This window comes from Pristis pectinata, chromosome 3, assembly GCF_009764475.1.
Source record: "Pristis pectinata isolate sPriPec2 chromosome 3, sPriPec2.1.pri, whole genome shotgun sequence".
Classification (NCBI taxonomy): Eukaryota; Metazoa; Chordata; class Chondrichthyes; order Rhinopristiformes; family Pristidae; genus Pristis; species Pristis pectinata.
In genome coordinates, this window is record NC_067407.1 from 9,752,849 (window position 1) to 9,767,447 (window position 14,599).

Sequence of the window (14,599 nt, forward strand, 5' to 3'; positions counted from 1 at the left end):
AGATGCACCATAGAAAGTGTCCCATCTGGATGCATCGCAGCTTGGGATGGCACCTGCCCTGCCCAAGACCATGGGAAAATGCAGATTGTGAACGCAGCCCAGTCTATCACGAAAACCATCCTCCCCTCCATTGACTGCATCTACATTTCCTGCTGCCTCAGGAAAGCAGCCAACATAATAAAGGACACCTCCTACCCTGGTCATTCTCTCTTTTCCCCTCTCCTGTCAGGCAAAGATACAAAAGCTTGAAAGCGTGTACCACCAGGCTCAAGGACAGCTTCTGTCCTGCTGTTATCAGACTCCTGAATGGACTTCTTATAAGCTAAAAGATGAACTCTTGAACTTTGATCTCCCAATCTACCTCATCATGGCCCTTGCACTTTATTTGTCCACCTGCACTGCACTTTCTCTGTACTGTAACACTATATCAGAAGATAGAACATTATAGCACAGTACAGGCCCTTCAGCCCACAATGTTGTGCCGACCTTTTAACCTACCCTAAGATCAATCTAACCATTCCCTCCCACATACCCTCCATTTTTCTATCATCCATGTGCCTATCTAAGTGTCTCTTGAATGCCCCTAATGTATCTGCCTCTACCAGCACCCCAGCAGTGCGTTCCACACACCCACCACTCTCTGAGTAAAAAACTTACCTCTGACATCCCCCCCTGTACTTTCCTCTGATCAAATTATGTCCCCTCGTGTTAGCCATTTCTGCCCTGGAAAAAAGGCTCTGGCTGTCCACTTGATCTATGCCTCTTATCATCTTGTACACCTCTATCAAGTCACCTCTCATCCTCCTGCTCTCCAAAGAGAAAAGCCCGAGCTCACTCAACCTATCCTCATAAGACATGCTCTCCAATCCAGGCAGCATCCTGGTTAATCTGCTCTGCACCCTTTTTAAAGCTTCCACATCCTTCCTATAATGAAGCAACCAGAAATGAACACAATATTCTAAGTGTGGTCTAACCAGAGTTCAGTAGAGCTGCAACATTACCTCATGGCTCTTGAACTCAATACCCCAACTAATGAAGGCCAACACACCATACACCTTCTTAACAACCCTAACAACTTGCGCGGCAACCTTGAGGGATCTATGGACGTGGACCCCAAGATCCCTCTGTTCCTGTATACTGCTAAGAGTCCTGCCAATTCTGAATCCACACAGCCAAGTTTCCCTGGATTCCATGCCTCCCGACTTTCTGAATAAGCCTTCCATGAGGAACATCATCAAACGCCTTACTAAAATCCATATACACCACATTCACTGCTCTACCTTCATCAATGCGCTTTGTTACCTCCTCAAAGAATTCAATCAGGCTCCTGAGGCACGACCTGCCCCTCACAAAGCCATGCTGACTGTCCCTAATCAGCCTATGCTTCTCTAAATGCCCATTAATCCTGTCTCTATGAATCTTCTCCGGTAATTTTCCCACCACTGAAGTAAGACTCAGTGGTCTATAATTCCCAGGGTTATCCCTACTCCCTTTCTTAAACAAAGGAACAACATTTGCCACCCTCCAATCATCCGGCACTACCCTGTGGCCAGTGAGGACGCAAAGAATGTCACCAAAGGTGCAGCAATCTCTTCCCTCGCTTCCCATTATAACCTTGGATATATCCCGTCTGGCCCCGGTGACTTATCTATCCTAATGTTTTTCAAAAGTTCCAGCACATCCTCTTTCCTCACGTCGACATGCCCTAGTGTATCAGCCTGTCGTACGCCATCCTCACAAACGTCAAGGTCTCTCTCACTGGTGAATACTGAAGCAAAGTATTCATTAAGGATCTCCCCTACCTCTTCCGACTCCAGGCACATGTTTCCTCCTCTGTCCTGATCAGTCCTACCTTCACTCTAGTCATCCTCCTGTCCCTCACATATGAGTAGAACACCTTAGGGTTTTCCTTAATCTTACTCACCAAGGCCTTCTCATGCTCCCTTCTAGCTTTCCTAAGTCCATTCTTAAGCTCCCTCCTGGTTACCTTGCAATTCTCCAGAGCCCTGTCTGATCCATGCTTTCTATACCTTAGGAAAGCATTTTCTTCCTCTTGACAAGATATTATAAGTCTCTTGTTAACCATGGTTCCTTCACTCTACCATCCTTTTCCTGCCTCAGTGGGACAAACCTATCCAGAACCCCATGCAAGTGATCTCTAAACAACCTCCACATTCCCATTGTGCATTTCCCTGAGTATATCTGCTCCCAATTTACACTCCCAAGTTCCTGCCTAATAGCATCATAATTCCCCTTCCCCCAGTTAAATACTTTGCCATACCGACTACTCCTATTCCTCTCCAAGGCAAGGGTAAAGTTCAGGGAGTTGAGGTCACTGCATTACGATTTTCTTTTTCCTTATATTCTGCATTCTATTTTTCTTTTTACTACCTTGATAAACTTGTGTGGCATGATCTGTCTGAATAGCACGTAAAACACAAGCTTTTCACTGTACCTCAGTACATATGACAATAGTAAATTCGGTACGTCACCAAAGACTTGCAAATTTCTATGATGTACAGTGGAGAGCATTCTGACTGGTTGCATCACCGCCTGGTATGGAGGCTCCGATGCACAGGATCGAAAGAGGCCGCAGTGGGTTGTACACTCAGCCAGCTCCATCATGGCACAACCCTCCCCAACATCGAGAACATCCTCAAGAGGCGGTGCCTCAAGGAGGCGGCATCCATCACTAAGGACCCTCGCCATCCGGGACATGCCCCCTTCTCATTATTACCATCGGGGAGGAGGTACAGGAGCCTGAAGACCCACACTCAATGACTTAAGAACAGCTTCTTCCCCTCTGCCATCAGATTTCTGAATGGGTCCATGAACACTACCTCGTTATTCCTTTTTTTACACTATTTATTTATTTTGTAATTTTCATGCCTTTGCACTGTACTACTGCCACAAAACAACAAATTTCATGACAGTGATAATAAACCTGATTCTGATTGTGATATCAATACCAATAACTGCATGTCAACTCTGACCTAGACTCCCTCAAACACAAGCTGATGTAAGCCATAGCTCAAGAATCAATCAAACCAAAGCTCATTATTATGGCTGCATCTGGAAAGGTTTTAGGTGAGAAATCAGGTACTTAAGGCCTGGGTAGAGCCACTAGATGTAACTGAATGATGCGGGATCTTTCTTGGGTAGGTGATGTGCACAAAGCCCTAGAGCAAGGAGATGTACAGTTACTGGGGGTGCTGCAGTTCTAAGAATTTGTAGAGCTGGTCAGTGGTGAGGTAACTGGGGGTTAGGAGAGATTCAACATGAGGATGAGAATTTTGAATAGGTGTTGGAACACCTCTAAAGATTGAAGTAACACACACAAACTGCTGGAGGAACTCAGTAGGTCAGGCAGGACTGTTGTGCCCTGCTGAAGGGTCTCGGGCGGAAACGTCGACTGTTCGTTTCCCTCCATGGATGCTGCCTAACCTGCTGAGTTCCTCCAGCATTTTGTGTGTGTCTGTGTGTGTTGCTCCAGATTTCCAGCATCTGCAGTCTCTCTTGTGCTTCTAAAGACTTAGCCTTGATGCTTCCAAAAGCAGCTGAGCTAACAATAACTTTGCTTTATAACTTTGTTCAGGATTTTGATCTGAAGCATCAACAATTCTTTTCCCCTCACAGATGCATTGAGTCTCCAGCCGATTGTTGCTCCAGATTTCAGCGTCTGCATTCCCTCGTGTCACCTGGACTGGGAACTGAAGTACATACAACGAGGGACATTATCTTTAATGAAGATCTCACTTAAGCTAATCACAGTAAGGCTTTGACTGGCAAAAGCACAGTGTAAATGGTGGAAAGAGTGCACCAACTGATAAGCTATTCACCTTCCCACTTGATCGGTCACATCTTGCCCCATCTGTGGACGAGTCTGCAGTTTCCAGATTGGCTTCATCAGTCAACTCAAAATTCACAAACCTGAAGTGGAAGGAACTCATTCTTGATCCTGATGGACCACTTAGGAACAAGAACAGGGCGTTATGCCCCCCTTGGGTTCCATCCTATGCATAAACCTGGCACTGACATTCCGACTGCATCTTATCTCAGATTAATATTTGTTTATATTTATTGCAACTTCTTTTACTTTAGCATTGTTGCTTCCTGTTAATGCAAACTTGGATCCAATGCACAACTTTAGACAGCTTTGTTAGCATATCCTCCGATAATTGAAGTGTTCTGTATCTCTCGGTCTCATCGCCTGTTTACACATTTCATTGTTTATGTGTCATCTTTCTCTCACTTGCGAAATGCAACACCTCACATTTTCTGAGTTAAACTTAATTAACTACACTCAATTTTCCCTTGGGAGCTAGACTGCAAAAGGGAGGAAGTTTAGGTTTCATACTTGGTCAAAATCCCATCTGGAGACATGATTTCACGTCTGGACATTGTGACTCAGGTGGGTGTGTTAGGATTAGAGGTGGGGTGGTGCTGGTGGGGAGGCAAGACAGAGTGACCCAGGAAGTAAAGGAATTAAATCATGAGGTGGACTTCATCAATTTGAATTGGAATTATAGAAGATGAAGGGGAGATCAGACCAAGATGTTTAAATTTTTAGGAGGATTCAGTAGAAGATATGAAGAGAAACATTTTAATTGAAGGATCAAAAATGAGGAAATAATCTTCAAATTAGAGCTCAATCTTTTCGGAGAAAAATTAGGAAGTGTTTTTATACAAAAAGGATAGTTGAGATTTGGAATTCATTTCTGCAGAGGATCCCAGATATTTTAAGATAAATTTTGTTGTGTTTGGTAAGAGGTACAAAACTGAGGTATAGATTAGACAAGGTCTAATGAGTGTTGAATCAAGCTTGTGACTTATGCATGAGCTTGTAGCTTATATAGTACTGGAAGGCACGCACGGTAGTGTAGCGGTTGGCGTGACACTATTATAGTGCCAGCGACCTGGGTTCAATTCTGACCACTGTCTGTAAGGAATTTGTACGTTCTCCCCGTGTCTGTGTGGGTTTCCTCCGGGTGCTCCGGTTTCTTCCCACATTCCAAAGACGTACGGGTTAGGAAGTTGTGGGCATGCTATGTTGGCAGTGGACACTTGCAGGCTGCCCCCAGAACACTCTACACAAAAAAGATGTATTTCATTGTGTGTTTCAATGTACATGTGACTAATAAAGAAATCTTATCTTATAAGAATCATACGAGATCATCAAATTGCTTGCTGTGCTTTTATTGCAATGATGTTATGGACAGAATGTTCCAGAAACTCCTTATCTGCATTTGGGGAGAAGCAAATCAAAAGGATCCTGGAAATCTGAAACAAAAATAGAAAATACTTGAAATACTTAGGAAGTCGGGCAGCATCTGTGTGGTGCTATGAGAAGTGGGGTTAACATTTCAGGTTGATGACTTTCTAATGAGTTCTGATGGAGATCATCAACCTGAGATATTAACTCTCTCTGCAGATGCTGCCTGACCTGCAACTCCTGTTTTTATTTCTGGGGAGAAATAGCAGGGATGCGGTAGAGAAACACTGCTTATCTTTCTGTAAGTCCTTGCATTTAACAAAGCATTTTGTTCCTTTAAATGACTGGCAATCCTCCAGTAGCCTTGTCTGGTTACTAATATTTTCATGTTATAACCTATACTTTATGTGCTTCAGTCTCTGGCAGGGGACTTGAACACACAATTCCTTGTCTCAGAAACTATCCACTAAACCACGACAGAGATTGACATTAAATATCAGAAGGCCAAGTGCTTCAACCTGGCAGAATGATAATTAATAGCAAGTAAGTTTCAAGAGAGAAGACAGGGTTGCATCATTATCCTCAAAGTGGATCTGCTCAGCTAAATATATGTTTGCGCTCCTCAGAATTGTATATTTCTGTGGGATGTGATTAGAACATCTGTCATAGTGTGAGAGGTGCAATGTTCCACTTGTTCTATCAGTGGGCTCCATGAACAGATGTCTGGAATGAATCATGCAATCCAAGACTTTAAAACCAAAGCCTGCATTTCTATAGCACCTTTAACATTCTGAGGCACTTCACAGGAACATTGCTAGAAAACATCTGACACCGGATATTTGGAGCAACGAAGTATTACCACATGTCACTCTTAATTTGTTTCTCCTTTGTTTTATACCTGTGACCCCCCTCCCCACGTCCTTGGCCCTCCACTTTCCTCTCTATCCAGACCTCCCACCATTTTATCTACTTCCATCAAACCTCCCCTCATCTTCCTCCGAGGAAAACCGTCCAAGCCTCTCCAATCTATCCCTTGTAACTGTAGTCCCACATCTCAGGAACCATTGTCGGAAATCTCCTCTGGACCCTCTCTAATGAGTTCACAGCCTAACCAATAGCTTTGTCAAGTGTTTAACACAGAGAGTACTGGGCTCCTAGAATGCACTGCTAAGAGTAGTGGTGGAAGCAGATACGACAGTGATGTTTAAGAGGCTGTTAGATGCATGAATATGCAGGGAATGGAGGGATATGGATCATCTACAGGCAGAAGAGATTTAGTATTGGTATTTAGATTCGGTATTGTGTTCGGCGCAGACATTGTGGGCCGAAGGGCCTGTTCCTGTGCTGTCCTGTTCTATGTTCTAAGGATGTAGGTTTGAGGAATGACTTGAGGAGGAGAGCAAGGAAGAGAGGTTTAGGGGAAGATATTCCAGAGCCTAGGCTCTGAGCAATGAAAACAGTGGTGGAGCGAAGGTTTGAAGGTTTAATCTTCCAGTACATCTAGTTTAGATTTATTGGTAGGAGATAAAAAAGCAGCCATAGTTAATTGGGAAACTGGTTTGAACTGGTTTTCTGTATGAGAAGGACAGTTTTTCCAGCATCGGTTGCTCTGCTGCAGAGTGCAGCTCCATACGGAATCTGGGAATCTGGTAGTGTGAGGCCAGGATGCATTGCACACTTGTGACTTTGCAATGGAGGGCAGTCGAAAAGATCGGTGCGACACACCCTCACTGACTTAGGAGACAAAACCCCAGAGGTGATGTCAGGATTCAAAAAAATGACACATTTCAAAATCACGAGTTTATTGTCATCTGCACAAGTCCATGTGTGCACAGGTGCAATGAAAAACTTACTTGCAGCAGCATCACAGGCACATAGCATCATGTAAGCAGCATTCACAAGAAAAACATAAATTAAGGTAAATCACAGACAAGTTTTACAAGAAAGAACACAATTAGAACAAAAAACCAGTCCATTTTAGTGCTAAGTGATCAAGGTGGTCAGTGTCGCCAAACTGTAGTGATTAGGGTTGTGCCGGTTAGTTCAAGAACTGAATGGTTGAAGGGAAGTAGCTGTTCTTGAACCTGGTGGTGTGGGACTTCAGGCTTCTGTACCTCCTGCCCAATGGTAGCTGTGAGGAGATGGCATGGCCCAGATGGTGGGGACCTTTGATGATGGATGTTGCCTTCTTGAAACAGTGTTTCCTGTAAGTACTACCGATGGCGGGGAGGGATGTGCCCATGATGTAGCGGACTGAGTCCATTACTCTCTGCAGCTTCTTACGTTCCTGCACACTCAAATTGCTGTACCAGACCATGATGCAATCAGTCAGGATACTTCCAACAGCACATCTGTAGAAAACTTTCAGGCTGATGATGGGTGAATATGATCACGTAGGTATTTTTACCAATTCTGTAGTTCATTAGCTGAAGTGGAAGGTATTATAGTAATCAATGTTTGAAGTGAAATAAAGCTTCTAGCATAACTAATATTCTTTAATTAAGGAAGGTGACTAAGGAGCTTAATGTAAGGATAATTCACGGCAGGAGAACTCAAACCTGCGGAATGCTCCTCCTGCACAATGTGGGAAGTTAGGGATGCTTCCAGTGTCCATGGCGACCATGTGTGTAGGAAGTGCATCCAGCTGCATTTATTGGCTAACTGCATTACGGAGGTGGATGGATTCACTGTGGTGCGTCCACGATGCTGAGATGTATGTGGATAACGCGTTTATTGGGGTGGTCATGTGGCAGGTAAAGGCTGCACAGGCAGGAAGGGAATGGGTGACTGCCAGGCAGAGTAGAGGAAGGCAGATGGTGCATGAATCTCTTGGGGCCGTCCCACTCTCCCAAAGATGTACTGCTATGTATACTATTGGTCTCTCAGGGAATGCAGCAAGAGGGAAGTGCAAGGCACTGGGGGTGGGTCAGCTGTATGGGAGGAGAAGGTAAAGAGTGATGCAGCTGTAGTGAGAGGGATTCCATTGGAAGGGGAAGAGTTGGGCGTTTCTGGCATGACTTGGGCATGGTTTTGGTCACCCTACTATAGGAAAGATGCCATTAAGCTGGATAGTGTGCAGAAAAGATTTATGAGGATGTTGCCAGGACTTGAGGGACTGGGCTATAGGGAGAGATTGGACAGGCTCGGACTTTACTCCTCGAAGTGTAGGAGACTGAGAGGTGATCTTATAGAGGTGTGTAAAATCATGAGGGTCATAGATAGGGTGAATGCACTCATTCTTTTTCCTTGGGTTGGGGAATCAAGAACTAGAGGGCACAGGTTTAAGATGAGAGGGCAAAGAGTTAAGAGGAATCCAAGAGGCCACTTACTTCCACAGAGGGTGGTGTGTTTATGGAATGAGCAGCCGAGGAAATGGTTGAGGCAGGTACAATAACAATGATTTGAGAGACTTTTGGACAGGTACATAGACAGGAAAGGTTGAGAGGGATATGGGTGAAACACAGGCAAATGGGACTAGTTTAGATGAGCATCTTGGTCGGCATGGACGAGTTGGGCTGAAGGGCCTGTCTCCATGCTGCCTGACTCTATGACTCTGTGATTCCAGAATGATATGTTGCCTCCCTGGTCCTGGGGTCAAGAATGTCATGGAACTGCTGAGAGAATCCTGAATGGGCTGGTTGAAGAGAGCCATTGTACATATCGATACCAATGACATAGGTAAGAAAAGAGATAAGGTCCTGTAAGGTGAATTTAAGAAGTTGGGAGATAAGCTATTACAGAGGACCTCAAAGAAGTAATCTCAGGATTATTTCCAGTGTGATGTGCTGATGAGTATATGTGCAGGAGAGCAGACCAGATGAATGTGTGGCTGAAGACAGTTCTAGGGCACCGGAACCAGTTTTGCAGATGGTAGGACCTGTATATGCAGTAGGCATTACGGGGACCAATGTCCGAGTGGGGGTGTTTGCTAGCGCTGTTGGAAAGGGATTGAACTGGAATGACACAGAATGGGATCCTGAACAGAATGACAAAGGAGGGAGAAACAAATTCAGGAATGAAAGAATAGCTAGATTCCAAAGCAAAACAGCAGGAAATCAAATGCAAGAGGCAAATAGGGCCACAGTATAAAAATTGGTAAGATGATTAAAAATGGCAAAAAGACAAACCGACACCCTGTGCATCTTAATGCATGAAGCATTTGCATCAAGCCAGATGAACTGCGGACACAAATAGAGGTGAATGTTTATGATCTGATAGCCATTACAGAGACATGTTTGCATAAAGATCAAAAGCAGGGTATTTAATATTCAGGGATATTTGACTTTTAGGAAGGACAGGCAGGCAGGAAAAGGTCAGGGGTGGGGTGAGTACTGTTAGTGAGAGATGAAGTAGGTACAGTTGTAAAAGATTCAGAGATGTTGAATCCTTTTGAGTGGATGTATAAAATGCAAAAGAATCACTGGTAAGAGTAATGTTTGCACCCCTCAATGGTAGGAAAGGGATAAATTATGGGAGTATACAAAGAGAGCAGCACAATAATTACGGGAAACTAATCATCGTGTAGATTGGGTTAATCACATTGGAAATGGTAGCTACCAGAACAGATTCAGGTAGTTTCCTCAGAATCAGAACCAGAATCAGGTTTATTATCACTGACATATGTCGTGAAATTTGTTGTTTTGCGGCAGCAGTACAGTGCAAGATAGAAAAGTTACTATAAGTTACAAGAATAAATAAATAGTGCAAAAGAGGAATAACGAGGTAGTGTTCATGGACCGTTCAGAAATCTGATGGCAGAGGGGAAGAAGCTGTTCCTGAAACGTTGAGTGTGGGTCTTCAGGCTCCTGTACCTCCTCCCCGATGGTAGTAATGTGGTTGTTGCAACACCACTCAACCAGCTGATCTATCTCACTCCTGTACCTCCTCATCGCCATCCTAGAGCAATAAGAAGACCACTATCATACTGGTATCTAAGAAAAACAAGGTAACGTGCCTTAATGACTACCACTCAGTGGCTCTGACATCCACCATTGTGAAGTGCTTTGAGAGGCTGGTCATGGCACGCATCAACTCCAGTCTCCCAGACAACCTCAACCCACTGCAATTTGCTTACCGCCGAAACAGGTCTGCGGCAGATTCCATCTCCCTGGCCCTACACTCATCTCTGGAGCATCTGGACAGTAAAGACACCTACATTAGACTATTGTCTATTGACTACAGCTCTGCCTCAATACTATAACTCCAAGCAAACTCATCACCAAACTCCGAGACCTGGGACTCAACACCTCCTTTTGCAACTGGATCCTTGACTTTCTGACCAACAGACCGCAATCAGTGAGGATAGGCAGCAACACCTCCAGCACGATTATTCTCAACACTGGTGTCCCACAAGGCTGCGTCCTCAGCCCTCTACTCTACTCCCTATATACTCATGACTGTGTGGCCAGATTCTGCTCTAACTCCATCTACAAGTTGGCAGATGATACCACCGTAGTGGGCCATATCCCAAATAACAATGAGTCAGAATACAGGAAGGAGATAGAGAGCTCAGTGACATGGTGTCATGACAACAACCTTTCCCTCAATGTCAACAAAACAAAAGAGCTGGTCATTGACTTCAGGAAAGGGGGCGGTGCACATACACCTGTCTACATCAATGGTGCTGAGGTCGAGAGGGTTGAGAGCTTCCTTGGAGTGAACATCACCAATAGACTATCCTGGTCCAACCGTGTAGACGCCACAGCCAAGAAAGATCACCAGTGCCTCTACTTCCTCAGGAGGCTAAAGAAATTTGGCACGTCCCCTTTGACACTCACCAACTTTTACTGATGCACCATAGAAAGCATCCTATCTGGATGCATCATGGCTTGGTATGGCAACTGCTCTGCCTGCGACCGCAAGAAACTGCTGAGAGTTGTGGACACAGCTCAGCACATCACGGAAACCAGCCTCCTCTCCATGGACTCTATCTATACTTCTCGATGCCTCGGTAAAGAAGCCAGCATAATCAAAGATCCCACCCACCCTGGATATTCTCTCTTCTCCCCCCTCCCATCAGGCAGGAAATACAAACGTCTGAAAGCACGTACCTCCAGCTTCCATCCTGCTTTTATAAGACTATTGAATGGTCTCTTAGTACGATAAGATGAACTATTGACCTCGCAATTTACCTCTTTATAACCTTGTGCCTCATCGTCTACCTGCACAGTGCTTTCCCTGTAGCTGTGACACTTTACCCTGCATTCTGCATTGTTTTACCTTGTACTACCTCAATGCGCTGTGTAATGAATTGATCTGTATGAATGGCATGCAAGACAAGTTTTTCACTGTACCTTGGTACAAGTGACAATAATAAGCCAAAACCAAAAAACCAAAACCAATATGTTATTGTGCAACTAGGGAACAGTCTAGCTCAGACCTGGTATTGGCTCATGAAGCAGGTTTAATAAATGACATCAGAGTAAAAGATTCTGAGGAACAGGATCTATGTTCACTTGGAAAGGCAGGGACTGATCGGGTGGGAGTCAAAATGGTTTTGTGCAGGGGAGATCGTGCCTCCCAAATCTGATCGAGTTTTTTGAAGAGGTAATAAAGAAAATTGAGGGCAGAGTGTTGGAAGTGATTTACAGGGGCTTCAGTAAGGCTTTTGAAGAGGTCATGCATGGTCAACTGGTTCAGAAGGTTAAGGCGTGTTGGATCCAAAACTGGCTTGGTGATTGGAGACAGAGGGTAGTGGTGGATGAAAAACACGATGATGCTGGACGAACTCAGCAGGCCAGGCAGCATCCGTGGAGAAGAGCAGGCGGTCAACGTTTCGGGTCAGGACTCGTCTTCAGGACTGAAGTTAGGAAAAGGGTAGCTCAATATAATATTGACCACCTGCTTTTCTCCACGGATGCTGCCTGGCCTGCTGAGTTCCTCCAGCATCATCGTGTTTTTCATCTAGATTCCAGCATCTGCAGTCCTTTATTTCTCTGGTAGTGGCGGATGGGTGTTTTTCTGATTGGAAGTCTGTTATCAAGGGTATACTGCAGGGACCAGTGTTGGGACCTTTGTCGTTTGTAATATGCATAACTGACTTGGATGAGAATGTAGGTGGTCTGATTGGTAAGTCTGTAGATGAAAAGAAAATAGGTGGAGTTTTAGATAGCGAAGAAAGTTGTCGAAGGATACTGAGGGTCATAGATCAGCTGGAAAGTTGGGTGGACTAGTGGTAGATGTAGTTTAATCCAGACAAGTCTGAAATAATGCACTTTGGGAAGTCAAATTCTGGTTGGACATATAGAGCAAATGGCAGGGACCTCAGCAGCATTGATGTAAAGTCCAAAACTTGCTGAAAGCAGCTTCACAGGTGGACAGGGTAGTGAAGAAGGCTTGCCTTCATAGGCTGAGGCATTCAGTATAAGAGTTGGGATGTCATGTTGCAGCTGTACAAACCATTGGTTCGACCATAAGGCCATAAAACAAAGGAGCAGAAGCTGGCCATTCAGCCCATTGAGTCTGCTCCGCCATTCTATCATGAGCTGATCCATTCTCCCATTTAGCCCCACTCCCCTGCCTTCTCACCATAATCTTTGATGCCCTGGCTACTCAGATACCTATCAATCTCTGCCTTAAACACACCCAATGACTTTACCTCCATAGCTGCCCGTGGCAACATATTCCACAGATTCACCACTTTCTGGTTAAAGAAATTCCTCCGCATCTCTGTTCTGAATGGGCGCCCTTCAATCCTGAAGTCGTGCCCTCTTGTACTAGACTCCCCTACCATGGGAAACAACTTTGCCACATCTACTCTGTCCAGGCCTTGTAACATTCGAAATGTTTCTATGAGGTCCCCCCTCATTCTTCTGAACTCCAAGGAGTACAACACAAGAGCCGTCAAACATTCCTCATACGTTAACCCTCTCATTCCCGGAATCATTCTAGAGAATCTTCACTGAACCCTCTCCAACGTCAGCACATCCTTTCTTAAATAAGGAGCCCAAAGGGTTAGATGGCATCTGGAATATTACATACAGTTTTGGTCACCACACTACAGGAAGGATGTGGTAGCAATAGAGAGAGTGCAGAAGAGATGCAGGAGGACGTTGCCTGGAATGGAGGGCTGTAGTTATAAAGAGAGATTGGAGAGGCTGGGTTTGTTCTCCTTGGAACATAGGAGGCTGGGGTTGACCTTATAAAGGATTATAAAATTATGAGGGGCATAGATAGAATAGAGAGTCACAGTCTTTTTCCCAGGGCAGGGGTTTAAGAACTAGAGGGGCCAGGTTGAAGGTGAGAGGGGAGAAACTTAAAGGAGCTTTTCCCACAGAAGAACAAAAGAACGGAGGACTATTCAATGAAGAAAAATTGCTGGAGACTTCAGCACAAGGAGGTCGGTGAGGCCTTGTGCATGAAAAACAGAAAGCTAGCACACAAGTGTAGAAGGTAATGGAGAGCACCAATGGAATGTTGGCCCTTATTTCAAAGAGATAGGAGTCTAAAAGCGAGGAAGTCTGTCTGGAACTTACAAGGCACTAGGAGAACCACATTTGTGCACTGTGAACAACTTTGGTCTCCCTATTTAAGGAAAGATATTATTTCACTGGAGGTGTTCAGAGGAGGTTTGCCCGTATCTCCGTTGGTAAGGAGGGGTTGACGAATCTTACATGTTTCAATACGATTGCCTCTCATTGTATTTTAGAAGAATGAGGGGCAATCGTATTGAAACATGTAAGGTTCTTACCCGGACTAAGATAAGATAAGATTTCTTTATTAGTCACATGTACATCGAAACACACAGTGAAATGCATCTTTTGCGTAGAGTGTTCTGGGGGCAGCCCGCATGTGTCGCCACGCTTCTGGCGCCAACATAGCATGCCCACGACTTCCTAACCTGTACGTCTTTGGAATGTAGGAGGAAACTGGTGCATCTGGAGGAAACCCATGCAAGCACGGGGAGAATGTACAAACTTCTTGCAGACAGCAGTTGGAATTGAACCCGGGTTGCTGGTGCTGTAATAGCGTTACGCTAACTGCTACACTACCGTGCCTGCCCGCAGGGTAATGCAGAGAGGATGCTTTCTTTCATGAGGGAATCCAGAATCAGGGGGCATGGATTCAGAATAAGTGGGAGCCCAGTTATGACTGGATAAAGAAGGATTTCTTCCCTGAGTGTGGCAAGTTTTTTGAATGGGTTGTTACAGGGGGCTGTAGGGTCAGAGTCCTTGGCCATATTTAAGGCTGAGGTGGATATCTAATCCATAAGGGAATTAAAGGTCATGGAGAAATGGCAGGATGGTGCACGTGAGAAATGTCAGATTAGCCATGATCCTGTTGAAAGGTGGAGCAGGCTTGAGGGCCAAATGGTCTTAAATCAAGGAGGCACAGGATGCCAGGAATGGAAAAACAAGGAGATCATGGAAGTTTGTACAGCTGTGAGGA